Genomic DNA, 19,293 nt, shown 5'->3' on the forward strand with positions numbered 1-19,293 from the left:
GTAGAAAACAAACTTATGGTTACCAGGGGAGAAAGCAGTGGCAGGGGGGAAGCGTGGAGGGAGAGATAAATTGGGAGACTGGCATTGACATATACACTCTACTATATGAAATAGATAAATACTCTGTAATGACTTATGGGAAAAGAATCTGAAAAAGAGTGAATATATGCATATGTATAACTAATTCACTTTGCTGTACAGCAGAAACTAACACAACATTGTAAAATCAAGTATCCTCCAATAAAAATTAAAAATAAAAATAAAAGCACCATCAACAATAAAAAAGTGATAAGTACTAATTAAATCCTTATAATTTGCTTAGCAGACTTCTTAAACTGTAGTTATGCTTTATAAATTAATTTTAAATTGTGTTATGTAAACAGGGAACCACATATCTAACCAATGGAAAAGCACACTTAAACATTTGTTTGGTTTGTAAAATATAAATAAAGGTTGGGTTAACGTCCCTACAGTAAACATAATTCAAAGGAGGAAAAGTAATCTTTTCATAAAAGAAAATGACGTCTCACTTGGATTCATTTCCTTAACATGGACACAACCCATAACTTCACTGTATACTGGTATCAATTAGTTTCTGACAAATGTGTTGACAATCTGTTTCCCATTTTTTTGTAGGTAATCTTTTTTCTAATTGCAAGAATGAGTGAGTAAGTGTGTGTGTGTGTGTGTGTGTCCTTGATCTACAACTCAGTTTACCTAGGGTGGAAATTTTTTCTTTGTCCTGTTTATCCTTCGTGGAATTGATGGGCTTTTTCAATATGAAGACACATCACTCTCCAAATCTAGCATATTTTCAACCTTTAAGAAATATCTCTTCCCTGATGCCTACTATTCTTACCTTCTGGAACTCCTTAGTCTATTTTCCTGTTTCTTAACTCCTCTTTCATATTTTCAACCTCTATCTTTTTAAAAATTATTTTTAATTTTTTAAATTGAAGTACAGTTGATTTACAATGTTGTGTTAGTTTCTGGTGTACAGCAAAGTGATTCAGTTATATATCTATATATTCTTTTTCATATTCTTTTCCATTATGGTTTATTACAGGATATCGAATATAGTTCCCTGTGCTATACAGTAGGCCTTTGTTGCTTATCTACTTTATATATTAATAGTTTGTATCTGCTAAACCCAAACTCCTAGTTTATCTTCCCCTGCTCTCTTTCCCCTTTGGTAACCATAAGTTTGTTTTCTATGTCTGTGAGTCTGTTTCTGTTTTGTAAATAAGTTCATTTGTATCATATTTTAGATGCCACATATAAGTGATAGCATATGATATCTGTCTTTGACTTACTTCACTTAGTATGATATCCCTAGGTCCATCCATGTTGCTGTAAATGGCATTATTTCATTCTTTTTATGATTGAATAGTATTCCATTGTATATATGTATACAACATCTTCTTTATCCACTCACCTGTCGATGGACATTTAGGTTGCTTCCATGTTTTGGCTATCGTAAATAGTGCTGCTATGAACACTAGGGTGCATGTATCTTTTCGCATTAGAGTTTTCTCTGGATATATGCCCAGGAGTGGGATTGCTGGATCATATGGTAGTTCTATTTTTAGTTTTTTAAGGAACCTCCATACTGTTTTCCATAGTGGCTGCACCAATTTACAATCCCACCAACAGTGCAGGAGGGTTCCCTTTTCTCCACACCCTCGCCAGCATTTATTGTTTGTAGACTTTTTAATGCTGGCCATTCTGTCAACCTCTATCTTTTTATTCTGTATTCTAGATGATTTGCTCATCCAGACTTTCTCAGTTGAGACTTTTGATTCACTAATTCTCTCTTCTGCTGTGTCAATTTAAGCCATCAAAGAGTTTATTTTTAATTTCCCCAACTTTTATTATATATAAGACTTAGAAAGGATCCTTTCTCATTCTGCCTGTTCTTATTTACTTCTGTTCTCATTGTGAGCTACTGTTTCATTTGAAATTCTTAAACATTCTTATTTCTGAATTCTTTTTTGGGATTGTGTTCTTATTCTTAGTTACTCAGATATGACTCTGTTTAATGTATCTGCTGTCTCTTATGGCAATAGATTTCCTTACATACCCTAAAATACTTACTTGCAAGTTCTCTGTATGTGGGAGTTTTATACTTAGTGAACTCTTTACTGCCATTTTGTTTCATGGTTGCTCAGACTAGTGCTTCAGAGTTGCATAGCTTCAGAGCAAAAGTCTTAAATCAGGAAGATTGGGGCTTTGCTCCCGCATGGGTAGAGCTCTATTCCAGACGCCATATCCACACACAACATATTTTGGTTACTATTTCCATTTTTGTATAGAGGCTTGTCTGGCCCACAGGAACACCAACAGTGTCAGGTGGAGTTTTTTCAGGTCTAGTTTTACTACCTGGAAACATGGTCCCAGTTCCCTGCTTTATGCAGACAGCCCGGTTCCAATCTCCCATTTGCAAGATATATTTGACTCTCTTAAAATGTGTAGTCTCTTAAATTTGGCTTAACTCACAGAAACCTGGCCAACACGATCCAGATTTCTGTGAGTCAGATAACATCAACATCCACTCATCACTAAGGATTTCCCTTCTATTCATGGTCTGCAGGGGTTTTCCTTGTCTTAAATGTACCTAAAATATATTTACTTATGTATTTCTTTGAAAAATTTTCACATTGTAGTTTAAAAGCTTGGAGCAAAGTGGAAGCAGACTATTCAGGTGCTTTCACTGACACTTAAATCAGAAATCCAGATGCAAACTATCTGAGGGGGAGAGCATGTATGTGACTCAGGAAGAATGGATGTGATACAGCTGAATTTGGTGCCGAGACAAGGAAGCAGGTCAAAAGTTGTTTGTTAAAAAAAAAACACTGAACTTTAGTAGCATATAACTGAAAACAAATATTACTATTTCAATAATAGTTTTGGCTTTCATAATTTCCTCAGATTCCAATTCTGTCATATTTTATAACTATTCTTATTTTTACTTTTAGTCTTTACCCATGTACTCATTTTTCCAGCCTCAGTTATATATCATTTAAAATTTAATATCTACCATGGACATAACATGGAAAACCTACTAGTCTTTTATGTTTATTCCTTTTTTTTCATCTTTATTGAAATATAATTTACATTCCCTTAACTTCATCCATTGTAAGGGTAAAATTCAATAAGTTGTAATCACTTTGTAGTGTTGTACAAAATAATCACAATTCAGTTTTAGGACTTTTTCATCACCCCCAAAATTTGCTTTGAGTCTATTTGTAGCCAATCACCCCTACCCCCACCCCGTTCCAACCACATGCAACCACTAATGGGCTTTTTTTCCCTCTATAGATTTGCCTTTTCTGGCATTTCAATATAAATGAAACCATACAATATGTAATCTTATTCATCTGGCTTCTTTCACTTAGCAGGGATTGGCAAGCTACAGTCTGAAAGCCAAATCTAGCAGGCCACATGTTTTTGTAAATAAAATTTATTGGAACATAACCATGTCCACTCCATATTGTCTATGGTCGCTTTCACACTACAATAGTGGAGTTGAGTAGTTGCAACACAGGCTCTGTGGCCCACAAACCATAAAATATTTACTATCTGGCTTTTTACAGAAAAAAATTTGCTGACCCTTGACTTAGTAAAATGTTTTTGAAGTTCATTCCCATTGTAGCATGTATCAGTATTCAGTATAGTGTTCCTTTTCATTGCTGGACAGTATGCTATTGCATGAACACATGACATTTTGTTTATCCATTTACCAAACAGTGGATATTTCAATATTTTTTAGTTTTTAGCTATTATGAATAATTCTGCTATAAATGTTTGTGTAAATGTTTCAGTGTAAACATGTGTTTTCATTTTTCTTATACAGACTCCTAGGAATAGAATTGCTAGGTTATATGCAAAGTTTCTGATTAACTTTTAAAGAAACTGTCAAACTGTTTTCCAAAGTTGGCTGTATCATTTTATATTCCCAACAATGTCTGAGGGTTCCAGATGCTCTTCATTCTTGCTAACACTCGGCATTTTCTGTCATTTAAATTACAGTCATTGTAGTAGGTGTGTAGTTGTATCTCATGGTTTAAATCTGCATTTGCCTAATGTCTAATGAGGTTGAACACCTTTTCATGTGGTCATTTTCCATCCATACAACTTTGATGAAATACTTCTATCAAAGTGTCTTCCCCTTTTAAGTGCATTGTCTTCTTATTGATTTTTAAGAGTTCTTTATATATTCCAGATATAAGTCCTATATCAGATATGATTTGCTAATATTTCTGTCTGGGGCTTGTCTTATCATTCCTTTAGTCATGTAGTGTAAATGTTCATTTAAATGAAGTTCAGCTTTTTTTCTTTTATGGCCTTACTCCTGGTGTTGTATCTAAAAATGCCTTGCCTAATCCAAGGTCTTCTAGAAGATCTAAAATTTTAGAGCTTATATTTAGGACTATGATCCATTTTGAGTTCATTTATCTCTACAGTGAGCGTCAAGGACCTAACTATTTTTCCTATATATGAATATGTAATTATTCCAGTATCAGTTATCAGAAACACTGTCCTTTTCAACTGAATTGCGTTGGCAGCTTTGTCAAACATTAACTGACCATAAAATATAAGGGTTTATTCACTGATTCACAATTTTGAATCATTTATCTATATTTCTTTCTTCTTTATGCTAATATTTTGCCAAATTTATTAATATAGATCTATATGAAAGTATTGTAATTGTACCACGCAAGTCCTCCAAATTTTTCCTCTTTTCAAAATTACTTTTGCCCAATCTAGGCCCTTCACATTTCCACGAATATTTTAGTATTAGCTTGTCAATTTTTACCAAAAACAAAAACCCTGGGAAGAAAACAGGGATTATACTGAATCAATTTGGGGAGAATTACCATTTTAATAATAATACTGAGTCTTCCAATCCATGAACAAACTGTCTATCCATTTATTTAAATCTTTTAAAATTTTGTCCAGCAGTGTTTTGTTTTCAGTGTATAAATCTTGAACTGCTGTTGTTTAATTTATTCCTAAATATTATAATATTTTTGATGCAACTGTAGTTGTTTTCTGCTTTAGGGGATTGTTCATATCTAATATCTAGACAAATACTTCATTTCTTTCTTTTTTTTATTATCTATTTTACACATATTAGTGTATATATATCAATCCCAATCTTCCAATTCATCCCACCACCAGGCCTTCCCGCGCTTACCCCCCTTTGTGTCCATATGTTTGTTCTCTACATCTGTGTCTCTATTTGGGCCTTGCACACCAGTTCATCTGTACCATTTTTCTACATTCCACATATATGTATTAATATACAATATTTGTTTTTCTGACTTACTTCACTCTGTATGACAGTCTCTCGGTCCATCCCCATCTCTACAAATGACCCAATTTCGTTCCTTTTTATGGCAGAGTAATATTCCACTGTATATATGAACCACATCTGCTTTATCCATTCATCTGTTGATGGGCATTTAGGTTGCTTCCATGACCTAGCTATTGTAAACAGTGCTGCAATGAACATTGGCGTGCATGTGTCTTTTTGAATTATGGTTTTCTCTGGGTATATGCCCAGGAGTGGGATTGCTGGGTCATATGGTAATTCTATTTTTAGTTTTTTAAGGAACCTCCATACTGTTCTGCATAGTGGCTGTATCAATTTACATTCCCACCAACAGTGCAAGAGGAGAAGATAGCGCAGTAGAAGGACGTGCGCTCACTCCCTCTTGCGAGAGCACGGGAATCACAAGTAACTGCTGAACAATCATCGACAGGAAGACACTGGAACTCAGCAAAAAAGATACCCCACATCCAAAGACAAACAAGAAACCACAATGAGACGGTAGGAGGGGTGCAATCACAATAAAATCAATTCCCATAACTGCTGGGTGGCTGACTCACAAACTGGAGAACACTTATACCATAGAAGTCCACCCACTGGAGTGAAGGCTCTGAGCCTCATGTCAGGCTTCCCAACCTGGGGGTCTGGCAAAGGAGGAGGAATTCCTAGAGAATCACACTTTGAAGGCTAGCGGGATTTGACTGCAGGACTTCAACAGGACTGGGGGAAACAGAGACTCCACTCTTGGAGGGCACACACAAAGTAGTGTGCACATTGGGACCCAGGGGAAGGAGCACTGACGCCACAGGAGACTGAACCAGACCTACCTGCTAGTGTTGGAGGGTCTCCTGCAGAGGTGGGGGGTGGCTGTAGCTCACCGTGGGGACATGGACACTGGCAGCAGAAGTTCTGGGAAGTATTCCTTGGCGTGAGCCCTCCCAGAGTCCGCCATTAGCCCCACCAAAGAGCCAGGTAGGCTCCAGTGTTGGGTCGCCTCAGGCAAAACAACCAACAGGTAAGGAACCCAGCCCCACCAATCATCAGACAAGCGGATTAAAGTTTTACTGAGCTCTGCCCACCAGAGCAACACCCAGCTGTATCCACCGCTCCCATCAGGAAACTTGCACAAGCCTCTTAGATAGCCTCATCCCCCAGAGGGCAGACAGCAGAAGCAAGAAGAACTACAATCCTGCAGCCTGTGGAACAAAAACCACATTCACAGAAAGATAGACAAGATGAAAAGGCAGAAAGCTATGTACTAGATAAAGGAACAAGATAAAACCCCAGAAAAACAACTAAATAAAGTGGAGATAGGCAACCTTCCAGAAAAAGAATTCAGAATAATGATAGTGAAGGTGATCCAGGACCTCAGAAAAAGAATGGAGGCAAAGATCAAGATGATGCAAGACATGTTTAACACAGACCTAGAAGAACTAAACAACAAACACCTACAAGAATTAAAAAACAGGGCTTCCCTGGTGGCGCAATGGTTGAGAATCTGCCTGCCAATGCAGGGGACACAGGTTCGAGCCCTGGTCTGGGAGGATCCCACGTGCCGCGGAGCGGCTGGGCCCGTGAGCCACAATTACTGAGCCTGCGCGTCTGGAGCCTGTGCTCCGCAACGGGAGAGGCGGCGATAGTGAGAGGCCCGCGCACCGCGATGAAGAGTGGCCCCCACTTGCCGCAGCTGGAGAGAGCCCTCGCACAGAAACGGAGACCCAACACAGCCATAAATAAATAAATAAATAAATTAAAAAAAAAAAAAGAATTAAAAAACAAACAAACAGAGATGAACAATATCACAACTGAAATGAAAGTACACTAGAAGGAATCAAGAGCAGAATAACTGAGGCAGCAGAACGGATAAGTGACCTGAAAGACAGAATGGTGGAATTCACTGCTGCGGAACAGGATAAAGAAAAAAGAATGAAAAGAAATGAAGACAGCCTAAGAGACCTCTGGGACAACATTAAACGCAACAGCATTCGCATTATAGGGGTCCCAGAAGGCGAAGAGAGAGAGGAAGGACCAGAGAAAATATTTGAAGAGATTATAGTCGAAAACTTTCCTAATATGGGAAAGGAAATAGCCACCCAAGTACAGAAAGCGCAGAGAGTCCCAGGCAGGATAAACCCAAGGAGAAACACACTGAGACACATAGTAATCAAATTGACAACAATTATAGACAAAGAAAAATTACTGAAAGCAACAAGGGAAAAATGAGAAATAACATACGAGGGAACTCCCATAACGTTAACCGCTGATTTCTCAGCAGAAACTCTACAAACCAGAAGAGACTGGCATGATATATTTAAAGTGATGAAAGGAAAAAACCTACAACCAAGATTATTCTACCCAGCAAGGATCTCATTCAGATTCGATGGAGAAATCAAAAGCTTCACAGACAAGCAAAAGCTAAGAGAATTCAGCACCACCAAACCAGCTCTACAACAAAGGCTATAGGAACTTCTCTAAGTGGAAAACACAACAGAAGAAAAGGACCTACAAAAACAAACCCATAACAACTAAGAAAATGGTAATAGGAATATACATATTGATAATTACCTTAAACGTAATTTATGGATTAAATGCTCCAACCAAAAGACACGGGCTTGCTGAATGGATACAAAAACAAGACCCATATATATGCCATCTACAAGGGACCCACTTCAGACCTAGGGACACATACAGACTGAAAGTGAGGGGATGGAAAAAGATATTCCATGCAAATGGAAATCACAAGAAAGCTGGAGTAGCAATACTCATATCAAATAAAATAGACTTTAAAAGAAAGAATGTAACAAGAGACAAGGAAGGACACTACATAATGATCAAGGGATCAATCCAAGAAGATGATATAACAATTATAAATATATATGCACCCAACATAGGAGCACCTCAACACATAAGGCAAATGCTAACAGCTATAAAAGAGGAAATTGACAGTAACACAATAATAGTGGGGGACTTTGACACCTCACTTACACCAATGGACTGATCATCCAGACAGAAAATTAACAAGGAAGCACAAGCTTTAAATGACACAACAGACCAGATACATGTAATTGATATTTATAGGACATTCCATCGAAAAACAGCAGATTACACTTTCTTCTCAAGTGCACATGGAAAATTCTCCAGCATAGATCACATCTTGGGTCACAAAGCAAGCCACAGTAAATTTAAGAAAATTGAAATCATATCAAGCATCTTATCTGACCACAACGCTATGAGATTAGAAATGAATTACAGGGAAAAAGCATAAAAAACACAAACAAATGGAGGCTAAACAATACGTTACTAAATAACCAAGAGATCACTGAAGAAATCAAAGAGGAAATCAAAACTACAATCCTACCTCAAGAATCAAGAAAAATCTCAAATAAACAACCTAACCTTACACCTAAAGCAATTAGAGAAAGAACAAAAAAAATATGGACACCAAGGGGGGAAAGTGGCGGGGGGCAGTGGTGGTGGTGGTGTGATGAATTGGGCAATTGGGATTGACATATATACACTAATATGTATAAAATGGATAACTAATAAGAACCTGCTGTATAAAAATATAAATTTTAAAAAGTCTATGTGTTTCAAAAAAAAAACAAAACAAAACAGTTCAAGAGGGTTCCCTTTCTCCACACCCTCTCCAGCACTTATTGTTTGTAGATTTTCTGATGATGCCCATTCTAAACAGTGTGAGGTGATACCTTCATTGTAGTTTTGATTTGCATTTCTCTAATAATTAGTGATGTTGACCATCTTTTCATGTGCTTCTTGGCCATCTGTATGTCTTCTTTGGAGAAATGTCTATTTAGGTCTCTGCCCATTTTTTAACTGGGTTGTTTATTAATATTGAGCTGCACGAGCTATTTATATATTGTGAAGATTAATCCTTTGTCCGCTGATTCCTTTGCAAATGTTTTCTCCCATTGTGAGGGTTGTCTTTTCGTCTTGTTTATAGTTTCCTTTGCTGTGCAAAAGTTTTTAAGTTTCATTAGGTCCCATTTGTTTATTTCTCTTTTTATTTCCATTACTCTATGAGGTGGGTCAAAAAAGATCCTGCTGTGATTTATGTCAAAGAGTGTTCTTCCTATGTTTTCCTCCAAGAGTTTTATAGTGTCTGGTCTTACATTTAGGTCTTTAATCCATTTTGAGTTTTGGGTTTTTTTTAATTTATTAATTTATTTTGTTTATTTATTTTTGGCTACATTGGGCCTTCGTTGCTGCGTGTGGGCTTTCTCTAGTTGCGGGGAGCGGGGCTACTCTTCATTGTGGTGCACATGCTTCTCACTGCGGTGGCTTCTCTTGTTGCAGAGCACGGGCTCTAGGCACGCGGCCTTCAGTAGTTGTGGCTCGCGGGCTCTAAAGTGCAGGCTCAGTAGTTGTGGCACACCGGCTTAGCTGTTCCACAGCATGTGGGATCTTCCCGGACCAGGGCTTGAACCCGTGTCCCCTGTATTGGCAGGCAGATGTTTAACCGCTGCACCACCAGGGAAGCCCTTGAGTTTATTTTTGTGTATGGTGTTAGGGAGTGTTCTAATTTCATTCTTTTACACATAGCTGCCCAGTTTTCCTAGCACCACTTATTGAAGAGTCTGTCTTTTCTCCATTGTATATTCTTGCCTCCTTTGTCAAAGATAAGGTAACCATATGTGCATGGGTTTATCTCTGGGCTTTTAATCTTATTCCATTGATCTATATTTCTGTTTTTGTGCCAGTACCATAGTATCTTGATTACTGTAGCATTGTAGTATAGTTTAAAGTCAGGGAGTGTGATTCCTCCAGTTCCGTTTTTTCCCCTCAAGATTGCTTTGGCTACTCGGGGTCTTTTGTGTCTCCATACAGATTTGAAGATTTTTTGTTCTAGTTCTGTAAAAAATGCCATTGGCAATTTGATAGGGATTGCACTGAATCTGTAGATTGCTTTGTGTAGTATAGTCATTTTCACAATATTGATTCTTCCAATCCAAGAACATGGTATATCTCTCCATTTGTGTCACCTTTGATTTCTTTTACCAGTGTCTTATAGTTTTCTGAGTACAGGTCTTTTACCTCCTTAGGCAGGTTTATTCCTAGGTATTTTATTCTTTTTGCTGCAATGGTGTATGGGATTGTTTCCCTAATTTCTCTTTCTGATCTTTCATTGTTAGTGTATAGGAATGCAAGAGATTTCTGTGCATTAATTTTGTATCCTGCAACTTTACCAAATTCATTGAATAGCTCTAGTAGTTTTCTGGTGGCATCTTTAGGATTCTCTATGTATAGTGTCATGTCATCTGCAAACAGTGACAGTTTAACTTCTTCTTTTCCAATTTGTATTCCTTTTATTTCTTTTTCTTCCCTGATTGCTGTAGATAGGACTTCCAAAACTATGTTGAATAACAGTGGTGAGAGTGAACATCCTTGTTTTGTTCCTGATCTTAGAGGAAATGCTTTCAGTTTTTCATCATTGAGAATGATGTTTGCTGTGGGTTTGTCGTATATGGCCTTTATTATGTTGAGGTAGGTTCCCTCTATGCCCACTTTCTGGAGAGTTTTTGTCATAAATGGGTGTTGAATTTTGTCAAAAGCTTTTTCTGCGTCTATTGAGATGATCATATGGTTTTTATTCTTCAGTTTGTTAATGTGGTGTATCACATTGATTGATTTGTGTATATTGAAGAATCCTTGGATCCCTGGGATAACTCCCACTTGATCATGGTGTATGATCCTTTTAATGTGTTGTTGGATTCTGTTTGCTAGTATTTTGTTGAGGATTTTTCCATCTATATTCATCAGTGATATTGGTAATTTTCTTTTTCTGTAGTATTTTTATCTGGTTTTGGTATCAGGGTGATGGTGGCCTCATAGAATGAATTTGAGTGTTCCTTCCTCTGCAATTTTGGAAGAGTTTGAGAAGGACGGATGTTAGCTCTTCTCTAAATGTTTGATACAATTCACCTGTGAAGCCATCTGGTCCTGGACTTTTGTTTGTTGGAAGATTTTTTATCACAGTTTCAATTTCATTACTTGTGATTGGTCTGTTCATATTTTCTGTTTCTTCCTGGTTCAGTCTTGGAAGGTTATACCTTTCCAAGAATTTGTCCATTTCTTTCAGGTTGTCCATTTTATTGGCATACAGTTGCTTGTAGTAGTCTCTTAGGATGCTCTGCATTTCTGCGGTGTCTGTTGTAATTTCTCCTTTTTCATTTCTCAGTTTATTGATTTGAGTCCTCTCCCTGTTTTTCTTGATGAGTCTGGCTAAAGTTTTATCACTTTTGTTTATCTTCTCAAAGAATCAGCTTTTTTAAAAACATTTTTATTGGAGTATAATTGCTTTACAATGGTGTGTTAGTTTCTGCTGTATAACATAGTGAATTAGCCATACATATACATACATCCCTGCTTCTCCTCCCTCTTGCATCTCCTTCCTACCCTCCCTATCCCACCCCTCTAGGTGGACACAAAGCACTTAGCTGATCTCCCTGTGCTATGTGGCTGCTTTCCACTAGCTCTCTGTTTTACATTTGGTAGTGTATATATGTCCATGTCACTCTCTCACTTCGTCCCAGCTTACCCTTCCCCCTCCCTGTATCCTCAAGTCCATTCTGTATATCTGAGTCTTTATTCCTGTCCTACCCCTTGGTTCTTCAGAATCAATCTTTAATTTTTTTTGTTAGATTCCATTTATATGTTCAAAGAACTAGCTTTTAGTTTTCCTGATCTTTGCTATTGTTTTGTTTCTATTTCATTTATTTCTGCTCTGATATTTATGATTTCTTTCCTTCTACTAACTTTGGGTTTTGTTCATTCTTCTTTCTCTAGTTTCTTTAGGTGTAAGTTTAGATTGAGATTTATCTTTTTTCTTTAGGTAGGATTGTATTGCTATAAACTTCCCTCTTAGAACTGCTTTTGCTGCATCCATAGGTTTTGGATCATCGTGTTTTCATTGTAATTTGTCTAGGTATTTTTTGATTTCCTCTTTGATTTCTTCAGTGATCTCTTGGTTAATTAGTAACGTATTGTTTATCCTCCATGTGTTTGTGTTTTTTACCTTTTTTTCCTGTAATTTATTTCTAATCTCATAGCATTGTGGTCAGAAAAGATGCTTGATATGATTTCAGTTTTCTTAAATTTACCAAGGCTCGATTTGTGACCCAAGATGTGATCTATCCTGGAGATTGTTCCATGTGCACTTGAGAAGAAAGTGTAATCTGCTGTTTTTCGATGGAATGTCCTATAAATATCAACTAAATCTATCTGGTCTATTGTGTCATTTAAAGCTTGTGTTTTCTTATTAATTTTCTGTCTGGATGATCTGTCCATTGGTGTAAGTGAGGTGTCAAAGTCCCGCACTATTATTGTGGTACTGTCGATTTCCTCTTTTATAGCTGTTAGCATTTGCCTTATGTATTGAGATGTTCCTATGTTGGGTGCATATATATTTATAATTGTTATATCGTCTTCTTGGATTGATCCCTTGATCATTATGTAGTGTCCTTCCTTGTCTCTTGTTACATTCTTTCTTTTAAAGTCTATTTTATTTGATATGAGTATTGCTGCTCCAGCTTTCTTGTGATTTCCATTTGCATGGAATATCTTTTTCCATCCCCTCACTTTCAGTCTGTATGTGTCCCTAGGTCTGAAGTGGGTCCCTTGTAGATGGCATATATATGGGTATTGTTTTTGTATCCATTCAGCGAGCCTGTGTCTTTTGGTTGGAGCATTTAATCCATACACATTTAAGGTGATTATCGATATGTATGTTCCTGTTACTATTTTCTTAATTGTTTTGGGTTTGTTTTTGTAGGTCCTTTTCTTCTCTTGTGTTTCCCACTAAGAGAAGTTCCTTTAGCATTTGTTGTAGAGCTGGTTTGGTGGTGCTGAATTCTCTTTCCTTTTGCTTATGTGTAAAGTTTTTGGTTTTTCCGTCGAATCTGAATGAGATCATTGCTGGGTAGAGTAATCTTGGTTGTAGATTCTTCCCTTTCACCACTTTAAATATATCATGCCAGTCTCTTCTGGTTTGTAGAGTTTCTGCTGAGAAATCAGCTGTTAACCTTATGGGAGTTCCCTTGTATGTTATTTGTTGTTTTTCCCTTGTTGCTTTTAATAATTTTTGTTTGTCTTTAATTTTTGTCAGTTTGATTACTATGTGTGTCAGCGTGTTTCTCCTTGGGTTTATCTTGCCTGGGAGTCTCTGTGCTTCCTGAACTTGGGTGGCTATTTCCTTTCCCCTGTTAGGGACGTTTTTGACTATAATCTCTTCAAATATTTTCTCAGGTCCTTTCTCTCTCTCTTCTCCTTCTGGGGCCCCTATAATGTGAATGTTGTTGCATTTAATGTTGTCCCAGAGGTCTCTTAGGCTGTCTTCATTTCTTTTCATTCTTTTTTCTTTATTCTGTTCTACGGCAGTGATTTTCACCATTCTGTCTTCCAGGTCAGTTATCTGTTCTTCTGCCTGAGTTATTCTGCTATTGATTCCTTCTAGTGTATTTTTCATTTCAGTTATTGTATTGTTCATCTCTGTTTGTTTGTTCTTTAATTTTTCTAGGTCTTTGTTAAACATTTCTTGCATCTTCTCGATCTTTGCCTTCAATCTTTTTCCAAGGTCCTGTATCATCTTCACTATCATCATTCTGAGTTATTTTTCTGGAATGTTGCCTATCTCCACTGCATTTAGTTGGTTTTCTAGTGTTTTATCTTGTTCCTTCATCTGGTACATAGTACTCCGCCTTTTCCTTTTGTCGATCTTTCTGTGAATGTGGTTTTCATTCCACAGGCTGCAGAATTGTAGTTCTTTTTGCTTCTGCTGTCTGCCCTCTGGTCGCATAGACTCTACCTTTAATCAGTTTTCACAACTGTGACAGCACATTAGATTCTCCTGCTAGCATTGGAAGTTCGGCTGCAGAGGCAGGGGGCAGCTATGGCTCACCGCGAGGACAAGGACACTGGCAGCAGAAGTTCTGGGGAGTACTCCTTGGCGTGAACCCCCCCAGAGTCCGCCATTCACCCCACGAAAGTGCCTGTAAGCTCCAGTGGTGGGTCGCCTCAGACCAAACAACCAAACACTTGATTTCTGTAGGTTGATATTTTTTTCTGCAACCTTGCTGAACTTGTATTAGTTCTAGTAATATATTTGTATGTTCCCTATAATTTCTACATATAGGATCATGTATCTGTGAATGAAGGCAGTTTTACCACTTCCTTAACAATCTGGATTTCTTTTATTCATTTTTCTTGCCTGACTAGAACCTCCTGTGCAAGTGAATAGAAGTGGTGACAAGGTGACAGTGGACATCACTACCTTATTTTCTTATCTTAGGAGGAAAGCATTCTGGCTTTCACCGTTGAATATGATATTCGCTGTATGTTTTTCATAAATGCTCTTTAACAGGCAGAGAAAATTCTTTTTTATTCCTGGTTTGTTTAGAGATTTTTATCATGAATGGAGGCTGCACTTTGGCAAATGCTTTCTGTGACTCTACTGAGATAATTATGCAGTTTTGTTCTTTATTTTATTAATATAGTGTTTATTACATTAATTGAATTTTGGATCTTAAAAGAACTTTGCATTTCTGGACCAAGTCGCACTTGCTTTTGGTGTATAATCCTTTATATAAGTTACTGGATTTGGTTTGCTAATATTTTGTTAAGGATTTTTGCATCTACGTTCAAGAGAGATATTGATCTGAAATGTTAATGTCTTTGCCTGCCTTTGAAATCAGATAACTCTGGACTTATAAAATGAATTGGTAAGTGCTCCCTTCTCTTTTATTTTCTGAAAGAGTTTGTGAACGATTAACATTGTTTCTTCTTTGAATATTTGATAGAATTCACCAAATCCAATCCTGGGATTTTCTTTGTGGGAAGATTTTAAATTCCTCATTCAATTTAGTTACTTGTTACAAGTCTACTCATATTTTCTATTTGTTCTTAAATCAGTCTTGGTAATTTGTTTCTTTCTAGTAATTTGTGTCTTGCTAGAATTTTATCCATTTCATCTTATTTTCTAAATTGATGACATAAATTTGATTATAATATTCCATTATAATACTTTTAAGTTATGTAAGGTTGGTAGTAATGTCACCCCTTTCACTGCTGATTTTAGTAATTTGTGTCTTTTTTTTTTCTTGGTCAGTCTAGCTAAAGGTTTGTACACCTTGTTGATCTTTTCAAAGAACCAACGTTTAGTTTCATTGGCTTTTTTCCAGTATTTTTCTGTTTCATTGCTTTTTGCTATATTCTTTATCATTTCCTTCCTCTGCTTGCTTTTGCTCTGCTTTGCTCTTCTTTGTCTGGTTTCTTAAGATGGAAGCTTAAAGTACTGATTTGAGAATTTTCTCTTTTTCTTATATACACACTTAAGGTATAAGTTTTCCTTGAAGCAGTGCTTTACCTGTACACACAAATTCTAAGTTGTCTTTTTGCTTTAATTTATTTAAGTATTTAAAATTTCCCTTGTATTAGGTAAGTGTTCTTTAATTCACAAATATTTGGGTTTGTTAAAGATTTCTTTCTGTTATATGACTTCGATCCTTTGTAACCTACTGAGAGTTGTTTTATGGCCCAGTATATAGTCTCACCCAGAAAATGTTTCACACATGTTTGAAAAGAATGTGTATTCTGCAGTCAATGGGTAGAGTTTTCTATGTATGTCAGTTAGGTCAAACGGACTGATGATATTGTTGAACTCCTCTATCTCCTTGCTGATTTCTACCTACTTAGTAGTTCTTTCAAGTATTGAGAGTGGGGTATTGAAATCCCCAATTAGGGAAACTGAATTTCTCCTTCCACAGTTTTGCTTCATGCATTTTGAGACTGTTGTTAGATGTACATACAATTTTTGACTGCTATATCTTCCTGAATGTATTGACCTTTTAATCATTATGAAATGTCTCTATTTGTCTTCAGTAATACTTCTTGTCTTAAAGTCTATTTTGTCTTGATGTTTCCTTATCACTACTGTTTTCATCCCCATCTTTTTACTTTCAACCTACTTGTGTCTTTGAATCTAACATGTGTTTCTTATAGACAACATATAGCTGAGTGTTGCTTTTTTATTGTTTGACAATCTCTGCCTTTTGAATAGAATGTTCACTCCATTCACATTTAATGTAATTATTTAAATAGTTGGATTTATTCTGCCATTTTGCTATTTTTCTATTTGTCACATCTTTTTTATTTCTCTCTTCCTCCTATACTGCATTCTTTTGTGATAAATATTTTTTATTGTATCTTTTTAATCCATTTCTGATACTTTTTATTTTCTATTCTTATAGAGTTATTTTGTTAGCAACTGCTGTAGGGATTATAACGTGAATTCTTTATAAATTCTTTATGAATTTATTATAATCTACTTCAAAATAATATTTAATTCCAGTAAAAGAGAAACTATATTCCAAAATATGTCTTTTCCCTTGTTCTCTTTTGTGTTACTATTGTCATATATATTAAATGTATATGTTATAAACCCAACACAACAGTGTTAGAATTATTGTTTTATATATATAATCTTAGAAAAATGAGAAAAATCTATCTATAGACTGTTTTATATTTACCCACATATTTGCCAACACTCTTCAATTCTTCCTATTGATTTGAATTAAACTGGAGTCAATACCTTCAGTATTTCTTGTAAGACAGTCTAGTAGCAGGAAAGTCTCTCAATCTTTGTTTATCTAGGAATACTTTATTTCACCTTTATTTTAAAAGACTGGGTTTTCTGAATATAGAATCCTTGGTTGATATTTTTCTTTTAGCACTTTGAATATGTCATGCTTTATGGTTTCCACTGTTTCTGACGAAAAATACCAGTTGTTAAAGGTATTATTGGTCCCCTATGTGTAATGAGTCATTTTCTTCTTCCAGCTTCAAGATTTTCTCTTTTCCTTTAGCTTTCAACAGTTTAACTATGATGTGTCTATGTGCAGCTCTGTGTGTTTTCCTACTTGGGGTTTGTTGAGCTTCTTGAATCTATATAGATTGTGTTTCATCAGATCTGGAAAGTTTTCTGCCATTATCTCTTCAAATATTTTTTAACTCCCCTCTCCTCCCCTCAGTCTCCCATTATGTGTATATGTATGAACTTAATGTTTCCCCACAGGCCTCTGAGGCTTGACTTTTCTTCAATCTTTTTCCCTCTGCTCTTTCAGAGTATATAAATTCTCTTGACCTATATTCAAATTCACTGATTCTTCTGCCATCTTAAATCTTCTATCAAGCTCATCTAGTGACTTTTTTTTAATTACTATACTTTTTAATGCTACAGATTCTGTTTGTATATTTTTTATAATAATTACATCTATGTGGAAATTCTTTATTCATTGCGTCACTGTGGTCCTACTTCCCTTTGATGCTTTAAACATGGTTTTCTTTAGTTCTTTGAACATACTTATAATAGCTGCTTTGATGTTTTAGTCTGCTAAATCCAACATATGGAGACACTTAGATACAGTTTCTATTGACTTTTTTTTTCTTAACTATGGGTCATCCTTTCTTGTTTCTTTGCATATCTCTAAATTTTTTGTTGAATGTTGGACATTTTAGATAATATATTGGAGCAACTCTAGATTCTGATTTTCTCTGAGGGTGGCTGATGGACTGAAAGTCTGTTTTCCCCACAAGGTGTGGTTGCTGATATCTCTACTCCATTTTCCCTCCCTCATTTTTCCTTCTACGACTGGCTTTTTAAGACCTTTTTAAGCTGGTCTCCAGTGTCACCTTAGTGTTTAGCCAAAAACTATTCAGAGATTTTACTCAAACATCTCAATCCAGTAAAGCTTCCACTCTCAGGATGTGTGTGTATTTGAATGAGGATTTGTGTGTGAAATGAGGAGTGCATTCAGAGTTTGGGCCTTTTAAAAGTTGGCCTCAGATTTTATTACCACTAGGCCTGTTTGATCTCCTTTCCAGATATTCTTAGGCTCCACTAACCAGTGATACGTGGGTGACTGGGCCCACTTGATATTCTGCTGTGCCTGTCTACAGCCTCCAATCAACCTGTGATATGTGGTGAACTTATCAAGCCCCCAAGATTGTCTTACCTCCTAGAACTCTCTATAAAATCCTGCTACTCCATGAGTCTGTTGCTTGTCACAAATGAGACCACAATCTCAGACTAGCAGAGCCATTGGTCCTCCCTATTCGTTTGCAGCTAAGATTCTTACCCTGAGTTCAGTACTTTTCATGAATAAAGTTTCTCAATTTATTTGGTTGATTTCCAGAGTGCTGAATTTGTTTTGACAGTTTTGTCCAGCTTTAGGATTGCTTTGTGAGGGAAGTAATTAAATCTCTCACTCAGTCATGTCAGCCATTCCTTTTTTAATAGTGTATATCATGTATTGCTGTAGTCCAAAGTTCAACTATACCTAATCTTGGCTATAACTTTGAGATTGTATTTACCTCTAAGATAAAAGAGCAAATTTACTTTTTATTCAATATTACTCAATATTCTATGCATAGATATGTACCTATTTTAGACTAGATATATTAGACTCAGCTTCCTTTGTTTTTTGTTGCTGTTGGGAAAAACTGATTTTGCGCATATGTGTTTGTGTGCGTAGATAGGAGCTGAGGATTTCTGTACATCAGTAATATAAAGAAGTTCCTAAAAATGTAATACAATCACAGGCAAAATCATGCTAATAGACTACTATATCTATTCAGTCCAGACACCACAGTATATGAGAAATACTGATAACCTATAGTATATGAAAATGATACTAAGAGGTATGGAAACTATGGCATATGAAATATATTTGAGAGAAATGTCAGTGTTTACCCTGGAGGAAAATGACATATTGCAAGCCTTTCAAATATTTAAATTAGACTTATTCAATATTGATACAGAGGGCAGAATCAAAACTTAGGGGTATAATTTTGAGTTCAATATAGTACAAAATAAACTAACAACTTAAGCGGCAACAAACAGAACTGGTTTGGTTTTCTTGCAAAGTGATAAGCTTTTCTCACTGAGAATG

General features: G+C 36.3%; 1 protein-coding gene and 1 long non-coding RNA gene across 8 annotated transcripts in view; both read right to left on the bottom strand.

The window, feature by feature from the left end:
• GLCCI1 (glucocorticoid induced 1) overlaps positions 1-19,293 on the bottom strand; it is a 125,464-nt gene that overhangs the window by 44,538 nt on the left and 61,633 nt on the right. The gene's annotated exons all lie outside the window — the stretch shown is intronic.
• Positions 853-7,631, bottom strand: LOC309631841. Its single transcript, XR_014246602.1, has 2 exons — positions 7,114-7,631; positions 853-6,802 (listed from the first exon to the last, which is right to left on the bottom strand). It is a non-coding gene; the product is annotated as an uncharacterized lncRNA (long non-coding RNA).

Source organism: Balaenoptera borealis, assembly GCF_965194805.1.
Source record: "Balaenoptera borealis genome assembly, chromosome: 7".
NCBI lineage: Eukaryota > Metazoa > Chordata > Mammalia > Artiodactyla > Balaenopteridae > Balaenoptera > Balaenoptera borealis.